This window comes from Pleurodeles waltl, chromosome 12, assembly GCF_031143425.1.
Source record: "Pleurodeles waltl isolate 20211129_DDA chromosome 12, aPleWal1.hap1.20221129, whole genome shotgun sequence".
Lineage (NCBI taxonomy): Eukaryota > Metazoa > Chordata > Amphibia > Caudata > Salamandridae > Pleurodeles > Pleurodeles waltl.
In genome coordinates, this window is record NC_090451.1 from 115,825,708 (window position 1) to 115,848,360 (window position 22,653).

Sequence of the window (22,653 nt, forward strand, 5' to 3'; positions counted from 1 at the left end):
CTGCAGGTACAGGAGACACAGACATCCATCCCTCTTGCTGACCAGGTCCCGTGAAACCAAACTGTAGCTCATACTTTTCACATCAGGACCACCACAAACGTAAAAGCGCAGAAAGGTGAAATAAATAATAACATTGTTAACGCGTTCTTCAAAGACATTTAATTTCACCGTTGAAATTAGGTTCAAGCTCTTAACTCATGTAAATATTAAGAAGTGAGAATAAAAATGCTGCCCAACTGCCATGACATTGCAACCCTCAATGCCGTGACTCGGATTCGAACCGAGGTTGCTGCGGCCACAACGCAGAGTACTAACCACTATACGATCACAGCGAGCTACTTGGGCTCTGAAAAGACTACCCTGGTGTGGCTCTGATAGGCTTAAAAAAGGTCAAAGTGTCCGTGGAGTGGATAGATTTAGCGTTTGTTTAAAACCAATCTTTTCAAGTTAGATCAGGGTCTTTTCTTTGAGTAGCAGATCACAGCAAATATTTACCTCTCTGCTTCCAGTGACAAGACTCCCCATAAACCAAGAAGCCCAGACTTCTTAACAAGATCCACCACTCTGCCCTGCAAGTCTCAAGTGTTCTATGAGTGCTGGGGTCGGGGAAGTGAACACTGCAAAAACTTAATCCACGGCCGACCAAACTCCTCCAGGCCAGGAGGGGCTCGGAACAGGCCCCCACATATTGTTGTTTTTTTCTTTTCTGGGTGTCTCTTCAGACACATTCAGCTGCTTGGTGCATACTGCTTTAGAGTTGCATTGTGTGGAATGAAGTGGCGTAAACTTGACTAGCAAACAATGGAGTGGTGATGAATGGAGGGTTATAGAAGGGAGTAGATTGAAGTGCAAAGAGTAGAGTGACGTAATGTGTCATAGAATACAGTGGAATATAATGAAGTGGTGTGCCTTGGCATGGCGTTGAATAGCATTGTGAGGAATGGAGTGGCATAGAGCAGAGTGGGGTAGAGAGGAGTGAGGTTGCATAGAATGGCATAGAGTAGCATAGAGTAAAGTAGTGTGGTGTAGAGTGGCATAGTGTGGTGTAGAGTGAAGTGGCATGGAATGGCATAGAGTAGCATAGAGTAAAGTAGTGTGGTGTAGAGTGGCATAGTGTGGTGTAAAGTGAAGTGGCATGGAATGGCATAGAGTCAGAGAACAGTGTGTCATGGAGAGGGGTGGCAAAGAATTAGGAGGAGTGGAGTCGGACTGCATGAAGTAGAGTGTTGTGGAGTTGAGTAGCATACAGTGGCGTTGCATGGAGTGACACTGTGGTGTAGAGAGGAGCAGAGAAAAAAGTGGCATAGAGTAGAAAGGCCTACAGGAGAGTAGTGTAGAGTGGCACAGCATAGAGTAGTGTGCAGTAGAGTGGCATAGAGTAGAGCGCATGTAGTGCCATTGAGTGATATTGTGTGAGATGGAGTGGAGTGGAGTACAGTGAAGTGGCATGGAATGAAGTAGTATAGAGTAGAGTGGGAGAGAGTAAAGTGGAGTGGCATAGAGTGAACTAGAGTAGAGCGGAGTGGGATAGAGTGGAGTACCATGGAGTGGAATGGAGAGGCACAGAGTAGGGTAGAGTGCAAAAGTGTGGAATGGCATGGAGTTGAGTGGAGTGGCATAGAGTAGAGTGGCATTCTGTGGGGTGGATTAGAGTGGCATGGAGTGGCATACAGTAGAGTGGAATAGAGCTTAGTCGTGGAGAGTACAGTGGCTTAGAGTGGAGTATAGTAGCATGGAGTAGAGTAGCGTAGAGTAGAGAGGGGTGCAACGGAGTAGAGTGGCATAGAGTTGAGTGGTGTACAGTGGCGTAGAGTAGAATGGGATAATATAAAGTGGCGTACAGTAGACTGGAGTAGAGTAGCATAGAGTGGAGAGGCATAGAGTGGAGAGGAGTAAAGTAGAGTGGAATTGTATAGAGTAGAGTTCAGTTGAGTATTCTAGAGTGATGTAGAGTAGAGTGGCATAGAGTCACATAAAGTGGCATTCTATGAAGTAGGGTGGCGTAGAGAGGAATGAAGGGAAGTGGCATAGAGTAGAGTGGAGTGGAGTGGAGTAGAGGGGCATAGCAGAGAGTGACAGGGTGGAGTGGCATAGAATGGAGTAGCATAAAGTGGAGTGAAGTGGCGTATAGTGGAGTGGCATAGATTAGAGTGGCATAGAGTGGAGTGATAGAGTGGAACAATGTAGATTAGAGTGGAGTAGAACTGAGTAGAGTGGAGTGGTATAGAGTTGCACAGTGTAGAGTACAGTGGCACTGAGGGGAGTAGAGTATAGTCATGTAGAGGAATACAGTGTGAGAAAGTAACTAAAGTGTCAATAGAGACGGCGTTTAGGGTGAAAAATAAGCTGTATGCTTGTCATGAATGTTGGAAAGCACATTGCACATCCAAGAATGATACGAAAACACTTTTAAAATATAAAAAATAGCGTACTGTAGAAAGACACAAAGAACACATGTACTTGGTCCATCCTCCATGGAGGAATGAACACAAGAAAGGAAGATTCAGTCTATGGGAGCTAAGCAATCGAAATATTGCAAATGTGAGTGACATAGAAAACAATTAATGGTAAGTAAGCTATGGGCGTGTGGTAAGCCCACTGAATTCTAAACAATATGTCTCACAGCACATTCACTGTGTACGCAAGACATAAAAAGGTGTGACTAAGAGAATTCTGAGATTTAGAGCTTGACAGCAATTCACAACCCAACAAAATTGAGCCCTATATAATAATTTACAACAGAGCCAAAGTACACCTTTTATACCCAAAATTGTGGAGGTAAGATATTCAGCAGACACGTGGTCTCCCAGTGCTAAAGGATTTTGGCTAGATATGAAGTGGGCGAAGTGCCCTGAAAACATTATAAAAGTAGGACACGTGCTATAAGCAGACATCACTTCCTTGGCAAGGCAGAAGAAAGGGCACTTCAGAGGGAAGAAATGAAAGGGCTGAGGAACAGACAGATAGCTCCCCTATGGGCAGAGGTGGCGGGAGCATGGAACACTCCTGACATGACTATGATGACGATGCAGATGGGCCTCTTAACTTGCGGAGTTAGGAGCACGACAAACACACCTCTCCTAGACCTCCCTGGAAGATCATACACTGGGGAGGGTTCCCCTGGGTCCCTCCCCCCCCCCCGGCTGGGCCCCATACAGCTGTAGACACACTCACACGATGCGTAGTTAGGTCTCGGTTTCTGGGCAAGTTGTTTGGCTTGCTTGTTATTTGTTGTAATAAGAGATGATGAGTACCTGACTTGCCAGAGCTGGAAATGGTGGGAACCGACCACCCTGCTCCATGGGCATACAGCACTGAACCGGAGACCCACAGGAGGCCCACACTACAGAGCACAAGCCTGCTTACAGATTTATGCAAGGAACAGCCCTCAGCGTGGTGGTAACATAATATAATAGCAGTAATGGGTAACTGTTCAAAAGTTGTCATGGAAAGGAGATTCATACAGCTCTGCAACCTGTTACAATCCTGTGAATAATATGTACCATCTGAAATACCAATAAATAAAAAAAATAAAAAATCTACTGCACAACTTAGGGTAAGGCTGGTGTTGTAGTGGGCTACAGTGTGACAGGGTCCCAGTGACACATACATATAGGCCACAACCTTATGAGCACTGGGGTCCTGACTAGCAGGGTCCCAGTGACACATAACAAACACACTGAAAACATAGTGTCTTCACTATGAGCACTGGGGCCTAGCCAACAGGATCCCAGTGAGACAGTGAAAACAGTGACAAACATCCTGACATACACTCACAAACAGGCCAAAAGTGGGGGTAACAAGGCTAGAAAGAGGCTACTTTCTCACAAGATATAATCAGCGTCACAGAAACCGCTGTAAATCACACGCGCCTGCTTTTGAAATAACCACGCCACAAAGACCTTGGTAGTCAGCATGTAGGCTTTAAAGTGTTAACATAAACAGAGATGGGCAGAAATAGGCAGTAAGGCAGATACCCAGATTGAAATAGAAAGGTAAATAGAAAGCACATGTAGTAATAGACGTGGACCGATAAGTATATAGAGAAGCAGCTGTTGGTACGAAAATGGGATCACATATGATCAACTTTGTGTGGACTGTCAGGATTTGAAAACGGTTGCTTCATACCAAAAAAAAACATAGCGCCAAGATGTCCTCCTCAATGTCCCTATGAGCGTTATAGTGTTAACAAAGCATATAGCCAGGCATCAACACTCTGTTAGACAGGTTCACAGTCACGCACAGGTAGGTGAGCAGATAGATAAGCAGGCACACAGGCAAAAAGATGGATGGACAGATGAATGGATCAATAGATGGACGGACCTCTCTGTTAAACATGAGTCAAATGTAGGGATGGGCGTAACCAGTGTAACTCACTGCAGTGTAATTACGCGAAATTACAGCAACATTATGCGAGGTTGTACAGAATTACACAAGGCTATTTTCCTGGTGCAAAATACACGCTCAGATCCGAAAGGAACCTGATATACACTTTGCACAAGAAAATAGCTCTAAATGCAACAGAACTGGCACAACAGCCGCTGCTCGCGCTCTTTTCCTCCGCTCTTGGGTAGATGTCTTTCCCCACATTACTCCAAATTCCACAAAGGAGCGTAATTGTGTAATTCACGATTCGACCACGACTAATAAACTTGGCTTAAGTTTTAAAACTTTCCCTCTAGCTGCCCGGTGATCCGTCGGGTGCGGGATGATGAAGCCAAACGCTGATTGGGTGAGCGCGCCTCTCAGTGTCCTTCTCCGTCGCCTCTTTCTTTCAGACCCTTGGGAGCTCAGTCTTACTTTCTATACAAATATTTATTTTTAGACCTTTTTTCTTCGCGGCCTGAATTGCTGCAAAAACTGATATTTGACTAGCATGATCCCTTTCAACATTGAAAGCTACTCCGCGTCAGTACAGGAGCCTCGGCGCTGCAGGTACAGGAGACACAGACATCCATCCCTCTTGCTGACCGGGTCCCGTGAAACCAAACTGTAGCTCATACTTTTCACATCAGGACCGCCACAAACGTAAAAGTGCAGAAAGGTGAAATAAATAATAACATTGTTAACGCGTTCTTCAAAGACATTTAATTTCACCGTTGAAATTAGGTTCAAGCTCTTAACTCATGTAAATATTAAGAAGTGAAAATAAAAATGCTGCCCAACTGCTGTGACATTGCCACCCGCAATGCCGTGACTCGGATTCGAACCGAGGTTGCTGTGGCCACAACGCAGAGTTCTAACAACTATACGATCACGGCGAGCTACTTGGGCTCTGAAAAGACTGCCCTGGTGTGGCTCTGATAGGCTGAAAAAAGGTCACAGTGTCCGTGGAGTGGATAGATTTAGCGTTTGTTTAAAACCCATCTTTTCAAGTTAGATCAGGGTCTTTTCTTTGAGTAGCAGATCACAGCAAATATTTACCTCTCTGCTTCCAGTGACAAGACTCCCCATAAACCAAGAAGCTCAGACTTCTTAACAAGATCCACCACTCTGCCCTGCAAGTCTCAAGTGTTCTATGAGTGCTGGGGTCGGGGAAGTGAACACTGCAAAAACTTAATCCACGGCCGACCAAACTCCTCCAGGCCAGGAGGGGCTCGGAACAGGCCCCCACATATTGTTGTTTTTTTCTTTTCTGGGTGTCTCTTCAGACACATTCAGCTGCTTGGTGCATACTGCTTTAGAGTTGCATTGTGTGGAATGAAGTGGCGTAAACTTGACTAGCAAACAATGGAGTGGTGATGAATGGAGGGTCATAGAAGGGAGTAGATTGAAGTGCAAAGAGTAGAGCGACGTAATGTGTCATAGAATACAGTGTAATATAATGAAGTGGTGTGCCTTGGCATGGCGTTGAATAGCATTGTGAGGAATGGAGTGGCATAGAGCAGAGTGGGGTAGAGAGGAGTGAGGTTGCATAGAATGGCTTAGAGTAGCATAGAGTAAAGTAGTGTGGTGTAGAGTGGCATAGTGTGGTGTAAAGTGAAGTGGCATGGAATGGCATAGAGTCAGAGAACAGTGTGTCATTGAGAGGGGTGGCAAAGAATTAGGAGGAGTGGAGTCGGACTGCATGAAGTAGAGTGTTGTGGAGTTGAGTAGCATACAGTCGCGTTGCATGGAGTGACACTGTGGTGTAGAGAGGAGCAGAGTAAAAAGTGGCATAGAGTAGAAAGGCCTACAGGTGAGTAGTGTAGAGTGGCAGAGCATAGAGTAGTGTGCAGTAGAGTGGCATAGAGTAGAGTGCTTGTAGTGCCATTGAGTGATATTGTGTGAGATGGAGTGGAGTGGAGTACAGTGAAGTGGCATGGAATGAAGTAGTATAGAGTAGAGTGGGAGAGAGTAAAGTGGAGTGGCATAGAGTGAACTAGAGTAGAGCGTAGTGGGATAGAGTGGAGTGGCATGGAGTGGAATGGAGAGGCACAGAGTAGGGTAGAGTGCAAAAGTGTGGAATGGCATGGAGTTGAGTGGAGTGGCATAGAGTAGATTGGCATTCTGTGGGGTGGATTAGAGTGGCATGGAGTGGCATACAGTAGAGTGGAATAGAGCTTAGTGGTGGAGAGTACAGTGGCTTAGAGTGGAGTATAGTAGCATGGAGTAGAGTAGCGTAGAGTAGAGAGGGGTGCAACGGAGTAGAGTGGCATAGAGTTGAGTGGTGTACAGTGGCGTAGAGTAGAATGGGATAAAATAAAGTGGCGTACAGTAGACTGGAGTAGAGTAGCATAGAGTGGAGAGGCATAGAGTGGAGAGGAGTAAAGTAGAGTGGAGTTGTATAGAGTAGAGTTCAGTTGAGTATTCTAGAGTGATGTAGAGAAGAGTGGCATAGAGTCACATAAAGTGGCATTCTATGAAGTAGGGTGGCGTAGAGAGGAATGAAGGGAAGTGGCATAGAGTAGAGTGGAGTGGAGTGGAGTAGAGGGGCATAGCAGAGAGTGACAGGGTGGAGTGGCATAGAATGGAGTAGCATAAAGTGGAGTGAAGTGGCGTATAGTGGAGTGGCATAGATTAGAGTGGCATAGAGTGGAGTGATAGAGTGGAACAATGTAGATTAGAGTGGAGTAGAACTGAGTAGAGTGGAGTGGTATAGAGTTGCACAGTGTAGAGTACAGTGGCACTGAGGGGAGTAGAGTATAGTCATGCAGAGGAATATAGTGTGAGAAAGTAACTAAAGTGTCAATAGAGACGGCGTTTAGGGTGAAAAATAAGCTGTATGCTTGTCATGAATGTTGGAAAGCACATTGCACATCCAAGAACGATACGAAAACACTTTTAAAATATAAAAAATAGCGTACTGTAGAAAGACGAAAAGAACACATGTACTTGGTCCATCCTCCATGGAGGAATGAACACAAGAAAGGAAGATTCAGTCTATGGGAGCTAAGCAATCGAAATATTGCAAATGTGAGTGACATAGAAAACAATTAATGGTAAGTAAGCTATGGGCGTGTGGTAAGCCCACTGACTTCTAAACAATATGTCTCACAGCACATTCACTGTGTACGCAAGACATAAAAAGGTGTGACTAAGAGAATTCTGAGATTTAGAGCTTGACAGCAATTCACAACCCAACAAAATTGAGCCCTATATAATAATTTACAACAGAGCCAAAGTACACCTTTTATACCCCCAATTGTGGAGGTAAGATATTCAGCAGACACGTGGTCTCCCAGTGCTAAATGATTTTGGCTAGATATGAAGTGGGCGAAGTGCCCTTAAAACATTATAAAAGTAGGACACGTGCTATAAGCAGACATCACTTCCTTGGCAAGGCAGAAGAAAGGGCACTTCAGAGGGAAGAAATGAAAGGGCTGAGGAACAGACAGATAGCTCCCCTATGGGCAGAGGTGGCGGGAGCATGGAACACTCCTGACATGACTATGATGACGATGCAGATGGGCCTCTTAACTTGCGGAGTTAGGAGCACGACAAACACACCTCTCCTAGACCTCCCTGGAAGATCATACACTGGGGAGGGTTCCCCTGGGTCCCTCCCCCCCCCCCGGCTGGGCCCCATACAGCTGTAGACACACTCACACGATGCGTAGTTAGGTCTCGGTTTCTGGGCAAGTTGTTTGGCTTGCTTGTTATTTGTTGTAATAAGAGATGATGAGTACCTGACTTGCCAGAGCTGGAAATGGTGGGAACCGACCACCCTGCTCCATGGGCATACAGCACTGAACCGGAGACCCACAGGAGGCCCACACTACAGAGCACAAGCCTGCTTACAGATTTATGCAAGGAACAGCCCTCAGCGTGGTGGTAACATAATATAATAGCAGTAATGGGTAACTGTTCAAAAGTTGTCATGGAAAGGAGATTCATACAGCTCTGCAACCTGTTACAATCCTGTGAATAATATGTACCATCTGAAATACCAATAAATAAAAAAATTAAAAATCTACTGCACAACTTAGGGTAAGGCTGGTGTTGTAGTGGGCTACAGTGTGACAGGGTCCCAGTGACACATACATATAGGCCACAACCTTATGAGCACTGGGGTCCTGACTAGCAGGGTCCCAGTGACACATAACAAACACACTGAAAACATAGTGTCTTCACTATGAGCACTGGGGCCTAGCCAACAGGATCCCAGTGAGACAGTGAAAACAGTGACAAACATCCTGACATACACTCACAAACAGGCCAAAAGTGGGGGTAACAAGGCTAGAAAGAGGCTACTTTCTCACAAGATATAATCAGCGTCACAGAAACCGCTGTAAATCACACGCGCCTGCTTTTGAAATAACCACGCCACAAAGACCTTGGTAGTCAGCATGTAGGCTTTAAAGTGTTAACATAAACAGAGATGGGCAGAAATAGGCAGTAAGGCAGATACCCAGATTGAAATAGAAAGGTAAATAGAAAGCACATGTAGTAATAGACGTGGACCGATAAGTATATAGAGAAGCAGCTGTTGGTACGAAAATGGGATCACATATGATCAACTTTGTGTGGACTGTCAGGATTTGAAAACGGTTGCTTCATACCAAAAAAAAACATAGCGCCAAGATGTCCTCCTCAATGTCCCTATGAGCGTTATAGTGTTAACAAAGCATATAGCCAGGCATCAACACTCTGTTAGACAGGTTCACAGTCACGCACAGGTAGGTGAGCAGATAGATAAGCAGGCACACAGGCAAAAAGATGGATGGACAGATGAATGGATCAATAGATGGACGGACCTCTCTGTTAAACATGAGTCAAATGTAGGGATGGGCGTAACCAGTGTAACTCACTGCAGTGTAATTACGCGAAATTACAGCAACATTATGCGAGGTTGTACAGAATTACACAAGGCTATTTTCCTGGTGCAAAATACACGCTCAGATCCGAAAGGAACCTGATATACACTTTGCACAAGAAAATAGCTCTAAATGCAACAGAACTGGCACAACAGCCGCTGCTCGCGCTCTTTTCCTCCGCTCTTGGGTAGATGTCTTTCCCCACATTACTCCAAATTCCACAAAGGAGCGTAATTGTGTAATTCACGATTCGACCACGACTAATAAACTTGGCTTAAGTTTTAAAACTTTCCCTCTAGCTGCCCGGTGATCCGTCGGGTGCGGGATGATGAAGCCAAACGCTGATTGGGTGAGCGCGCCTCTCAGTGTCCTTCTCCGTCGCCTCTTTCTTTCAGACCCTTGGGAGCTCAGTCTTACTTTCTATACAAATATTTATTTTTAGACCTTTTTTCTTCGCGGCCTGAATTGCTGCAAAAACTGATATTTGACTAGCATGATCCCTTTCAACATTGAAAGCTACTCCGCGTCAGTACAGGAGCCTCGGCGCTGCAGGTACAGGAGACACAGACATCCATCCCTCTTGCTGACCGGGTCCCGTGAAACCAAACTGTAGCTCATACTTTTCACATCAGGACCGCCACAAACGTAAAAGCGCAGAAAGGTGAAATAAATAATAACATTGTTAACGCGTTCTTCAAAGACATTTAATTTCACCGTTGAAATTAGGTTCAAGCTCTTAACTCATGTAAATATTAAGAAGTGAAAATAAAAATGCTGCCCAACTGCCGTGACATTGCCACCCGCAATGCCGTGACTCGGATTCGAACCGAGGTTGCTGTGGCCACAACGCAGAGTACTAACAACTATACGATCACGGCGAGCTACTTGGGCTCTGAAAAGACTGCCCTGGTGTGGCTCTGATAGGCTGAAAAAAGGTCACAGTGTCCGTGGAGTGGATAGATTTAGCGTTTGTTTAAAACCCATCTTTTCAAGTTAGATCAGGGTCTTTTCTTTGAGTAGCAGATCACAGCAAATATTTACCTCTCTGCTTCCAGTGACAAGACTCCCCATAAACCAAGAAGCTCAGACTTCTTAACAAGATCCACCACTCTGCCCTGCAAGTCTCAAGTGTTCTATGAGTGCTGGGGTCGGGGAAGTGAACACTGCAAAAACTTAATCCACGGCCGACCAAACTCCTCCAGGCCAGGAGGGGCTCGGAACAGGCCCCCACATATTGTTGTTTTTTTCTTTTCTGGGTGTCTCTTCAGACACATTCAGCTGCTTGGTGCATACTGCTTTAGAGTTGCATTGTGTGGAATGAAGTGGCGTAAACTTGACTAGCAAACAATGGAGTGGTGATGAATGGAGGGTCATAGAAGGGAGTAGATTGAAGTGCAAAGAGTAGAGCGACGTAATGTGTCATAGAATACAGTGTAATATAATGAAGTGGTGTGCCTTGGCATGGCGTTGAATAGCATTGTGAGGAATGGAGTGGCATAGAGCAGAGTGGGGTAGAGAGGAGTGAGGTTGCATAGAATGGCTTAGAGTAGCATAGAGTAAAGTAGTGTGGTGTAAAGTGGCATAGTGTGGTGTAAAGTGAAGTGGCATGGAATGGCATAGAGTCAGAGAACAGTGTGTCATTGAGAGGGGTGGCAAAGAATTAGGAGGAGTGGAGTCGGACTGCATGAAGTAGAGTGTTGTGGAGTTGAGTGGCATACAGTCGCGTTGCATGGAGTGACACTGTGGTGTAGAGAGGAGCAGAGTAAAAAGTGGCATAGAGTAGAAAGGCCTACAGGTGAGTAGTGTAGAGTGGCAGAGCATAGAGTAGTGTGCAGTAGAGTGGCATAGAGTAGAGTGCTTGTAGTGCCATTGAGTGATATTGTGTGAGATGGAGTGGAGTGGAGTACAGTGAAGTGGCATGGAATGAAGTAGTATAGAGTAGAGTGGGAGAGAGTAAAGTGGAGTGGCATAGAGTGAACTAGAGTAGAGCGTAGTGGGATAGAGTGGAGTGGCATGGAGTGGAATGGAGAGGCACAGAGTAGGCTAGAGTGCAAAAGTGTGGAATGGCATGGAGTTGAGTGGAGTGGCATAGAGTAGATTGGCATTCTGTGGGGTGGATTAGAGTGGCATGGAGTGGCATACAGTAGAGTGGAATAGAGCTTAGTGGTGGAGAGTACAGTGGCTTAGAGTGGAGTATAGTAGCATGGAGTAGAGTAGCGTAGAGTAGAGAGGGGTGCAACGGAGTAGAGTGGCATAGAGTTGAGTGGTGTACAGTGGCGTAGAGTAGAATGGGATAAAATAAAGTGGCGTACAGTAGACTGGAGTAGAGTAGCATAGAGTGGAGAGGCATAGAGTGGAGAGGAGTAAAGTAGAGTGGAGTTGTATAGAGTAGAGTTCAGTTGAGTATTCTAGAGTGATGTAGAGAAGAGTGGCATAGAGTCACATAAAGTGGCATTCTATGAAGTAGGGTGGCGTAGAGAGGAATGAAGGGAAGTGGCATAGAGTAGAGTGGAGTGGAGTGGAGTAGAGGGGCATAGCAGAGAGTGACAGGGTGGAGTGGCATAGAATGGAGTAGCATAAAGTGGAGTGAAGTGGCGTATAGTGGAGTGGCATAGATTAGAGTGGCATAGAGTGGAGTGATAGAGTGGAACAATGTAGATTAGAGTGGAGTAGAACTGAGTAGAGTGGAGTGGTATAGAGTTGCACAGTGTAGAGTACAGTGGCACTGAGGGGAGTAGAGTATAGTCATGCAGAGGAATATAGTGTGAGAAAGTAACTAAAGTGTCAATAGAGACGGCATTTAGGGTGAAAAATAAGCTGTATGCTTGTCATGAATGTTGGAAAGCACATTGCACATCCAAGAATGATACGAAAACACTTTTAAAATATAAAAAATAGCGTACTGTAGAAAGACGAAAAGAACACATGTACTTGGTCCATCCTCCATGGAGGAATGAACACAAGAAAGGAAGATTCAGTCTATGGGAGCTAAGCAATCGAAATATTGCAAATGTGAGTGACATAGAAAACAATTAATGGTAAGTAAGCTATGGGCGTGTGGTAAGCCCACTGAATTCTAAACAATATGTCTCACAGCACATTCACTGTGTACGCAAGACATAAAAAGGTGTGACTAAGAGAATTCTGAGATTTAGAGCTTGACAGCAATTCACAACCCAACCAAATTGAGCCCTATATAATAATTTACAACAGAGCCAAAGTACACCTTTTATACCCCCAATGGTGGAGGTAAGATATTTAGCAGACACGTGGTCTCCCAGTGCTAAAGGATTTGGGCTAGATATGAAGTGGGCGAAGTGCCCTGAAAACATTATAAAAGTAGGACACGTGCTATAAGCAGACATCACTTCCTTGGCAAGGCAGAAGAAAGGGCACTTCAGAGGGAAGAAATGAGAGGGCTGAGGAACAGACAGATAGCTCCCCTATGGGCAGAGGTGGCGGGAGCATGGAACACTCCTGACATGACTATGATGACGATGCAGATGGGCCTCTTAACTTGCGGAGTTAGGAGCACAACAAACTCACCTCTCCTAGACCTCCCTGGAAGATCATACACTGGGGAGGGTTCCCCTGGGTCCTTTCCCCCCCCCCGGCTGGGCCCCATACAGCTGTAGACACACTCACACGATGCGTAGTTAGGTCTCGTTTCTGGGCAAGTTGTTTGGCTTGCTTGTTATTTGTTGTAATAAGAGATGATGAGTACCTGACGTGCCAGAGCTGGAAATGGTGGCAACCGACCACCCTGCTCCATGGGCATACAGCGCTGAACCGGAGACCCACAGGAGACCCACACCACAGATCACAAGCCTGCTTACAGATTTATGCAAGGAACAGCCCTCAGCGTGGTGGTAACATAATATAATAGCAGTAATGGGTAACTGTTCAAAAGTTGTCATGGAAAGGAGATTCATACAGCTCTGCAACCTGTTACAATCCTGTGAATAATATGTACCATCTGAAATACCAATAAATAAAAAAAATAAAAAATCTGCTGCACAACTTAGGGTAAGGCTGGTGTTGTAGTGGTAGATCTGAGGCCCTAGGAGAGCTGGAGACCCCACAGAGCTACAGCAGCTCAGAAGTCCACTTAGGCTTCATCAGGAACCCGTTTTGTGACTTGAAAACCCATTAATGCAACAATAAAGGGGTGAAGTAAATGTCATCAACATTGCATAAACTGGTGTTCTTTGCAGTTTTTTTAATAAATAACAGCGCCTGGAAGCCCTTCTGACTGTGAAGGTTTGTTTAACAAATAGTGTTGTAACAACATAAAAGAGGGGGAACTGTAAGACAGTTGCACAGATAGAAGGACGGATAGAAGGTTAAACAGATCGTCATAAATAAGCCACATGCACCGATGCATCTGTACAGGTTTGTAGACAGAAAGGCAGGTATGTAGCTGTTAGTAAATCATGGATGAGATATAATCAGCTTCACAGAAACCGCTGTAAATCACACGCGCCTGCTTTAGAAATAACCACGCCACAAAGACATTGGCAGTCAGCATATAGGCTTTAAAGTGTTAACATAAACAGAGATGGGCAGAAATAGGCAGTAAGGCAGATACCCAGATTGAAATAGAAAGTAAATAGAAAGCACATGTAGTAATAGACGTGGACCGATAAGTATATAGAGAAGCAGCTGTTGGTACGAAAATGGGATCACATATGATCAACTTTGTGTGGACTGTCAGGATTTGAAAACGGTTGCTTCATACCAAAAAAAACAATAGCGCCAAGATGTCCTCCTCAATGTCCCTATGAGCGTTATAGTGTTAACAAAGCATACAGCCAGGCATCAACACTCTGTTAGACAGGTTCACAGTCACGCACAGGTAGGTGAGCAGATAGATAAGCAGGCACACAGGCAAAAAGATGGATGGACAGATGAATGGATCAATAGATGGACGGACCTCTCTGTTAAACATGAGTCAAATGTAGGGATGGGCGTAACCAGTGTAACTCACTGCAGTGTAATTACGCGAAATTACAGCAACATTATGCGAGGTTGTACAGAATTACACAAGGCTATTTTCCTGGTGCAAAATACACGCTCAGATCCGTAAGGAACCTGATATACACTTTGCACAAGAAAATCGCTCTAAATGCAACAGAACTGGCACAACAGCCGCTGCTCGCGCTCTTTTCCTCCGCTCTTGGGTAGATGTCTTTCCCCACATTACTCCAAATTCCACAAAGGAGCGTAATTGTGTAATTCACGATTCGACCACGACTAATAAACTTGGCTTAAGTTTTAAAACTTTCCCTCTAGCTGCCCGGTGATCCATCGGGTGCGGGATGATGAAGCCAAACGCTGATTGGGTGAGCGCGCCTCTCAGTGTCCTTTTCCGTCGCCTCTTTCTTTCAGACCCTTGGGAGCTCAGTCTTACTTTCTATACAAATATTTATTTTTAGACCTTTTTTCTTCGCGGCCTGAATTGCTGCAAAAACTGATATTTGACTAGCAGGATCCCTTTCAACATTGAAAGCTACTCCGCGTCAGTACAGGAGCCACGGCGCTGCAGGTACAGGAGACACAGACATCCATCCCTCTTGCTGACCGGGTCCCGTGAAACCAAACTGTAGCTCATACTTTTCACATCAGGACCGCCACAAACGTAAAAGCGCAGAAAGGTGAAATAAATAATAACATTGTTAACGCGTTCTTCAAAGACATTTAATTTCACAGTTGAAATTAGGTTCAAGCTCTTAACTCATGTAAATATTAAGAAGTGAGAATAAAAATGCTGCCCAACTGCCATGACATTGCCACCCGCAATGCTGTGACTCGGATTCGAACCGAGGTTGCTGCGGCCACAACGCAGAGTACTAACCACTATACGATCACGGCGAGCTACTTGGGCTCTGAAAAGACTACCCTGGTGTGGCTCTGATAGGCTGAAAAAAGGTCACAGTGTCCGTGGAGTGGATAGATTTAGCGTTTGTTTAAAACCCATCTTTTCAAGTTAGATCAGGGTCTTTTCTTTGAGTAGCAGATCACAGCAAATATTTACCTCTCTGCTTCCAGTGACAAGACTCCCCATAAACCAAGAAGCCCAGACTTCTTAACAAGATCCACCACTCTGCCCTGCAAGTCTCAAGTGTTCTATGAGTGCTGAGGTCGGGGAAGTGAACACTGCAAAAACTTAATCCACGGCCGACCAAACTCCTCCAGGCCAGGAGGGGCTCGGAACAGGCCCCCACATATTGTTGTTTTTTTCTTTTCTGGGTGTCTCTTCAGACACATTCAGCTGCTTGGTGCATACTGCTTTAGAGTTGCATTGTGTGGAATGAAGTGGCGTAAACTTGACTAGCAAACAATGGAGTGGTGATGAATGGAGGGTCATAGAAGGGAGTAGATTGAAGTGCAAAGAGTAGAGTGACGTAATGTGTCATAGAATACAGTGGAATATAATGAAGTGGTGTGCCTTGGCATGGCGTTGAATAGCATTGTGAGGAATGGAGTGGCATAGAGCAGAGTGGGGTAGAGAGGAGTGAGGTTGCATAGAATGGCATAGAGTAGCATAGAGTAAAGTAGTGTGGTGTAGAGTGGCATAGTGTGGTGTAGAGTGAAGTGGCATGGAATGGCATAGAGTCAGAGAACAGTGTGTCATGGAGAGGGGTGGCAAAGAATTAGGAGGAGTGGAGTCGGACTGCATGAAGTAGAGTGTTGTGGAGTTGAGTAGCATACAGTCGGTTGCATGGAGTGACACTGTGGTGTAGAGAGGAGCAGAGAAAAAAGTGGCATAGAGTAGAAAGGCCTATATGAGAGTAGTGTAGAGTGGCACAGGATAGAGTAGTGTGCAGTAGAGTGGCATAGAGTAGAGCGCATGTAGTGCCATTGAGTGATATTGTGTGAGATGGAGTGGAGTGGAGTACAGTGAAGTGGCATGGAATGAAGTAGTATAGAGTAGAGTGGGAGAGAGTAAAGTGGAGTGGCATAGAGTGAACTAGAGTAGAGCGTAGTGGGATAGAGTGGAGTAGCATGGAGTGGAATGGAGAGGCACAGAGTAGGGTAGAGTGCAAAAGTGTGGAATGGCATGGAGTTGAGTAGAGTGGCATTCTGTGGGGTGGATTAGAGTGGCATGGAGTGGCATACAGTAGAGTGGAATAGAGCTTAGTGGTGGAGAGTACAGTGGCTTAGAGTGGAGTATAGTAGCATGGAGTAGAGTAGCGTAGAGTAGAGAGGGGTGCAACGGAGTAGAGTGGCATTGAGTTGAGTGGTGTACAGTGGCGTAGAGTAGAATGGGATAAAATAAAGTGGCGTACAGTAGACTGGAGTAGAGTAGCATAGAGTGGAGAGGCATAGAGTGGAGAGGAGTAAAGTAGAGTGGAATTGTATAGAGTAGAGTTCAGTTGAGTATTCTAGAGTGATGTAGAGCAGAGTGGCATAGAGTCACATAAAGTGGCATTCTATGAAGTAGGGTGGCGTAGAGAGGAATGAAGGGAAGTGGCATAGAGTAGAGTGGAGTGGAGTGGAGTAGAGGGGCATAGCAGAGAGTGACAGGGTGGAGTGGCATAGAATGGAGTAGCATAAAGTGGAGTGAAGTGGCGTATAGTGGAGTGGCATAGATTAGAGTGGCATAGAGTGGAGTGATAGAGTGGAACAATGTAGATTAGAGTGGAGTAGAACTGAGTAGAGTGGAGTGGTATAGAGTTGAACAGTGTAGAGTACAGTGGCACTGAGGGGAGTAGAGTATAGTCATGTAGAGGAATACAGTGTGAGAAAGTAACTAAAGTGTCAATAGAGACGGCGTTTAGGGTGAAAAATAATCTGTATGCTTGTCATGAATGTTGGAAAGCACATTGCACATCCAAGAATGATACGAAAACACTTTTAAAATATAAAAAATAGCGTACTGTAGAAAGACGAAAAGAACACATGTACTTGGTCCATCCTCCATGGAGGAATGAACACAAGAAAGGAAGATTCAGTCTATGGGAGCTAAGCAATCGAAATATTGCAAATGTGAGTGACATAGAAAACAATTAATGGTAAGTAAGCTATGGGCGTGTGGTAAGCCCACTGAATTCTAAACAATATGTCTCACAGCACATTCACTGTGTACGCAAGACATAAAAAGGTGTGACTAAGAGAATTCTGAGATTTAGAGCTTGACAGCAATTCACAACCCAACCAAACTGAGCCCTATATAATAAGTTACAACAGAGCCAAAGTACACCTTTTATACCCCCAATGGTGGAGGTAAGATATTCAGCAGACACGTGGTCTCCCAGTGCTAAAGGATTTTGGCTAGATATGATGTGGGCGAAGTGCCCTGAAAACATTATAAAAGTAGGACACGTGCTATAAGCAGACATCACTTCCTTGGCAAGGCAGAAGAAAGGGCACTTCAGAGGGAAGAAATGAGAGGGCTGTGGAACAGACAGATAGCTCCCCTATGGGCAGAGGTGGCGGGAGAATGGAACATTCCTGACATGACTATGATGACGATGCAGATGGGAATAATAACTTGCGGAGTTAGGAGCACGACAAACACACCTCTCCTAGACCTCCCTGGAAGATCATAAACTGGGGAGGGTTCCCCTGGGTCCCTTCCCCCCCCGGCTGGGCCCCATACAGCTGTAGACACACTCACACGATGCGTAGTTAGGTCTCGTTTCTGGGCAAGTTGTTTGGCTTGCTTGTTATTTGTTGTAATAAGAGATGATGAGTACCTGACGTGCCAGAGCTGGAAATGGTGGCAACCGACCACCCTGCTCTATGGGCATACAGCGCTGAACCGGAGACCCACAGGAGGCCCACACCACAGATCACAAGCCTGCTTACAGATTTATGCAAGGAACAGCCCTCAGCGTGGTGGTAACATAATATAATAGCCGTAATGGGTAACTGTTCAAAGGTTGTCATGGAAAGGAGATTCATACAGCTCTGCAACCTGTTACAATCCTGTGAATAATATGTACCATCTGAAATACCAATAAATAAAATAAATAAAAAATCTGCTGCACAACTTAGGGTAAGGCTGGTGTTGTAGTGGTAGATCTGAGGCCCTAGGAGAGCTGGAGACCCCACAGAGCTACAGCAGCTCAGAAGTCCACTTAGGCTTCATCAGGGACCCGTTTTGTGACTTGAAAACCCATTAATGCAACAATAAAGGGGTGAAGTAAATGTCATCAACATTGCATAAACTGGTGTTCTTTGAAGTTTTTTTAATAAATAACAGTGCCTGGAAGCCCTTCTGACTGTGAAGGTTTGTTTAACAAATAGTGTTGTAACAACATAAAAGAGGGGGAACTGTAAGACAGTTGCACAGATAGAAGGACGGATAGAAGGTTAAACAGATCGTCATAAATAAGCCACATGAACCGATGCATCTGTACAGGTTTGTAGGCAGAAAGGCAGGTATGTAGCTGTTAGTAAATCATGGATGAGATATAATCAGTTTCACAGAAACCGCTGTAAATCACATGCGCCTGCTTTAGAAATAACCACGCCACAAAGACCTTGGTAGTCAGCATGTAGGCTTTAAAGTGTTAACATAAACAGAGATGGGCAGAAATAGGCAGTAAGGCAGATACCCAGATTGAAATAGAAAGTAAATAGAAAGCACATGTAGTAATAGACGTGGACCGATAAGTATATAGAGAAGTAGCTGTTGGTACGAAAATGGGATCACATATGATCAACTTTGTGTGGACTGTCAGGATTTGAAAACGGTTGCTTCATACCAAAAAAAAACATAGCGCCAAGATGTCCTCCTCAATGTCCCTATGAGCGTTATAGTGTTAACAAAGCATACAGCCAGGCATCAACACTCTGTTAGACAGGTTCACAGTCACGCACAGGTAGGTGAGCAGATAGATAAGCAGGCACACAGGCAAAAAGATGGATGGACAGATGAATGGATCAATAGATGGACGGACCTCTCTGTTAAACATGAGTCAAATGTAGGGATGGGCGTAACCAGTGTAACTCACTGCAGTGTAATTACGCGAAATTACAGCAACATTATGCGAGGTTGTACAGAATTACACAAGGCTATTTTCCTGGTGCAAAAGACACGCTCAGATCCGAAAGGAACCTGATATACACTTTGCACAAGAAAATAGCTCTAAATGCAACAGAACTGGCACAACAGCCGCTGCTCGCGCTCTTTTCCTCCGCTCTTGGGTAGATGTCTTTCCCCACATTACTCCAAATTCCACAAAGGAGCGTAATTGTGTAATTCACGATTCGACCACGACTAATAAACTTGGCTTAAGTTTTAAAACTTTCCCTCTAGCTGCCCGGTGATCCGTCGGGTGCGGGATGATGAAGCCAAACGCTGATTGGGTGAGCGCGCCTCTCAGTGTCCTTCTCCGTCCCCTCTTTCGTTCAGACCCTTGGGAGCTCAGTCTTACTTTCTATACAAATATTTATTTTTAGACCTTTTTTCTTCGTGCCCTGAATTGCTGCAAAAACTGATATTTGACTAGCAGGATCCCTTTAAACATTGAAAGCTACTCCGCGTCAGTACAGGAGCCTCGGCGCTGCAGGTACAGGAGACACAGACATCCATCCCTCTTGCTGACCGGGTCCCGTGAAACCAAACTGTAGCTCATACTTTTCACATCAGGACCACCACAAACGTAAAAGCGCAGAAAGGTGAAATAAATAATAACATTGTTAACGCGTTCTTCAAAGACATTTAATTTCACCGTTGAAATTAGGTTCAAGCTCTTAACTCATGTAAATATTAAGAAGTGAGAATAAAAATGCTGCCCAACTGCCGTGACATTGACACCCGCAATGCCATGACTCGGATTCGAACCGAGGTTGCTGCGGTCACAACGCAGAGTACTAACCACTATACGATCACAGCGAGCTACTTGGGCTCTGAAAAGACTACCCTGGTGTGGCTCTGATAGGCTGAAAAAAGGTCACAGTGTCCGTGGAGTGGATAGATTTAGCGTTTGTTTAAAATCCATCTTTTCAAGTTAGATCAGGGTCTTTTCTTTGAGTAGCAGATCACAGCAAATATTTACCTCTCTGCTTCCAGTGACAAGACTCCCCATAAACCAAGAAGCTCAGACTTCTTAACAAGATCCACCACTCTGCCCTGCAAGTCTCAAGTGTTCTATGAGTGCTGGGGTCGGGGAAGTGAACACTGCAAAAACTTAATCCACGGCCGACCAAACTCCTCCAGGCCAGGAGGGGCCCGGAACAGGCCCCAACATATTGTTGTTCTTTTCTTTTCTGGGTGTCTCTTCAGACACATTCAGCTGCTTGGTGCATACTGCTTTAGAGTTGCATTGTGTGGAATGAAGTGGCGTAAACTTGACTAGCAAACAATGGAGTGGTGATGAATGGAGGGTCATAGAAGGGAGTAGATTGAAGTGCAAAGAGTAGAGTGACGTAATGTGTCATAGAATACAGTGTAATATAATGAAGTGGTGTGCCTTGGCATGGCGTTGAATAGCATTGTGAGGAATGGAGTGGCATAGAGCAGAGTGGGGTAGAGAGGAGTGAGGTTGCATAGAATGGCATAGAGTAGCATAGAGTAAAGTAGTGTGGTGTAGAGTGGCATAGTGTGGTGTAGAGTGAAGTGGCATGGAATGGCATAGAGTCAGAGAACAGTGTGTCATGGAGAGGGGTGGCAAAGAATTAGGAGGAGTGGAGTCGGACTGCATGAAGTAGAGTGTTGTGGAGTTGAGTAGCATACAGTCGCGTTGCATGGAGTGACACTGTGGTGTAGAGAGGAGCAGAGTAAAAAGTGGCATAGAGTAGAAAGGCCTACAGGAGAGTAGTGTAGAGTGGCACAGCATAGAGTAGTGTGCAGTAGAGTGGCATAGAGTAGAGCGCATGTAGTGCCATTGAGTGATATTGTGTGAGATGGAGTGGAGTGGAGTACAGTGAAGTGGCATGGAATGAAGTAGTATAGAGTAGAGTGGGAGAGAGTAAAGTGGAGTGGCATAGAGTGAACTAGAGTAGAGCGTAGTGGGATAGAGTGGAGTGGCATGGAGTGGAATGGAGAGGCACAGAGTAGGGTAGAGTGCAAAAGTGTGGAATGGCATGGAGTTGAGTGGAGTGGCATAGAGTAGAGTGGCATTCTGTGGGGTGGATTAGAGTGGCATGGAGTGGCATACAGTAGAATGGAATAGAGCTTAGTGGTGGAGAATACAGTGGCTTAGAGTGGAGTATAGTAGCATGGAGTAGAGTAGCGTAGAGTAGAGAGGGGTGCAACGGAGTAGAGTGGCATAGAGTTGAGTGGTGTACAGTGGCGTAGAGTAGAATGGGATAAAATAAAGTGGCGTACAGTAGACTGGAGTAGAGTAGCATAGAGTGGAGAGGCATAGAGTGGAGAGGAGTAAAGTAGAGTGGAGTTGTATAGAGTAGAGTTCAGTTGAGTATTCTAGAGTGATGTAGAGCAGAGTGGCATAGAGTCACATAAAGTGGCATTCTATGAAGTAGGGTGGCGTAGAGAGGAATGAAGGGAAGTGGCATAGAGTAGAGTGGAGTAGAGGGGCATAGCAGAGAGTGACAGGGTGGAGTGGCATAGAATGGAGTAGCATAAAGTGGAGTGAAGTGGCGTATAGTGGAGTGGCATAGATTAGAGTGGCATAGAGTGGAGTGATAGAGTGGAACAATGTAGATTACAGTGGAGTAGAACTGAGTAGAGTGGAGTGTATAGAGTTGCACAGTGTAGAGTACAGTGGCACTGAGGGGAGTAGAGTATAGTCATGCAGAGGAATATAGTGTGAGAAAGTAACTAAAGTGTCAATAGAGACGGCGTTTAGGGTGAAAAATAATCTGTATGCTTGTCATGAATGTTGGAAAGCACATTGCACATCCAAGAATGATACGAAAACACTTTTAAAATATAAAAAATAGCGTACTGTAGAAAGACGAAAAGAACACATGTACTTGGTCCATCCTCCATGGAGGAATGAACACAAGAAAGGAAGATTCAGTCTATGGGAGCTAAGCAATCGAAATATTGCAAATGTGAGTGACATAGAAAACAATTAATGGTAAGTAAGCTATGGGCGTGTGGTAAGCCCACTGAATTCTGAACAATATGTCTCACAGCACATTCACTGTGTACGCAAGACATAAAAAGGTGTGACTAAGAGAATTCTGAGATTTAGAGCTTGACAGCAATTCACAACCCAACCAAATTGAGCCCTATATAATAATTTACAACAGAGCCAAAGTACACCTTTTATACCCCCAATGGTGGAGGTAAGATATTCAGCAGACACGTGGTCTCCCAGTGCTAAAGGATTTTGGCTAGATATGAAGTGGGCGAAGTGCCCTGAAAACATTATAAAAGTAGGACACGTGCTATAAGCAGACATCACTTCCTTGGCAAGGCAGAAGAAAGGGCACTTCAGAGGGAAGAAATGAGAGGGCTGAGGAACAGACAGATAGCTCCCCTATGGGCAGAGGTGGC

The 22,653-nt window shown here is 45.1% G+C and overlaps 1 non-coding gene across 1 annotated transcript; it reads right to left on the minus strand.

Annotated features, from left to right (window-relative positions):
• Positions 1 to 260: 260 nt before the first annotated feature.
• TRNAH-GUG (transfer RNA histidin (anticodon GUG)) lies at positions 261 to 332 on the minus strand. Its single transcript has one exon. It is a non-coding gene; the product is annotated as a tRNA-His (tRNA).
• Positions 333 to 22,653: the final 22,321 nt, after the last annotated feature.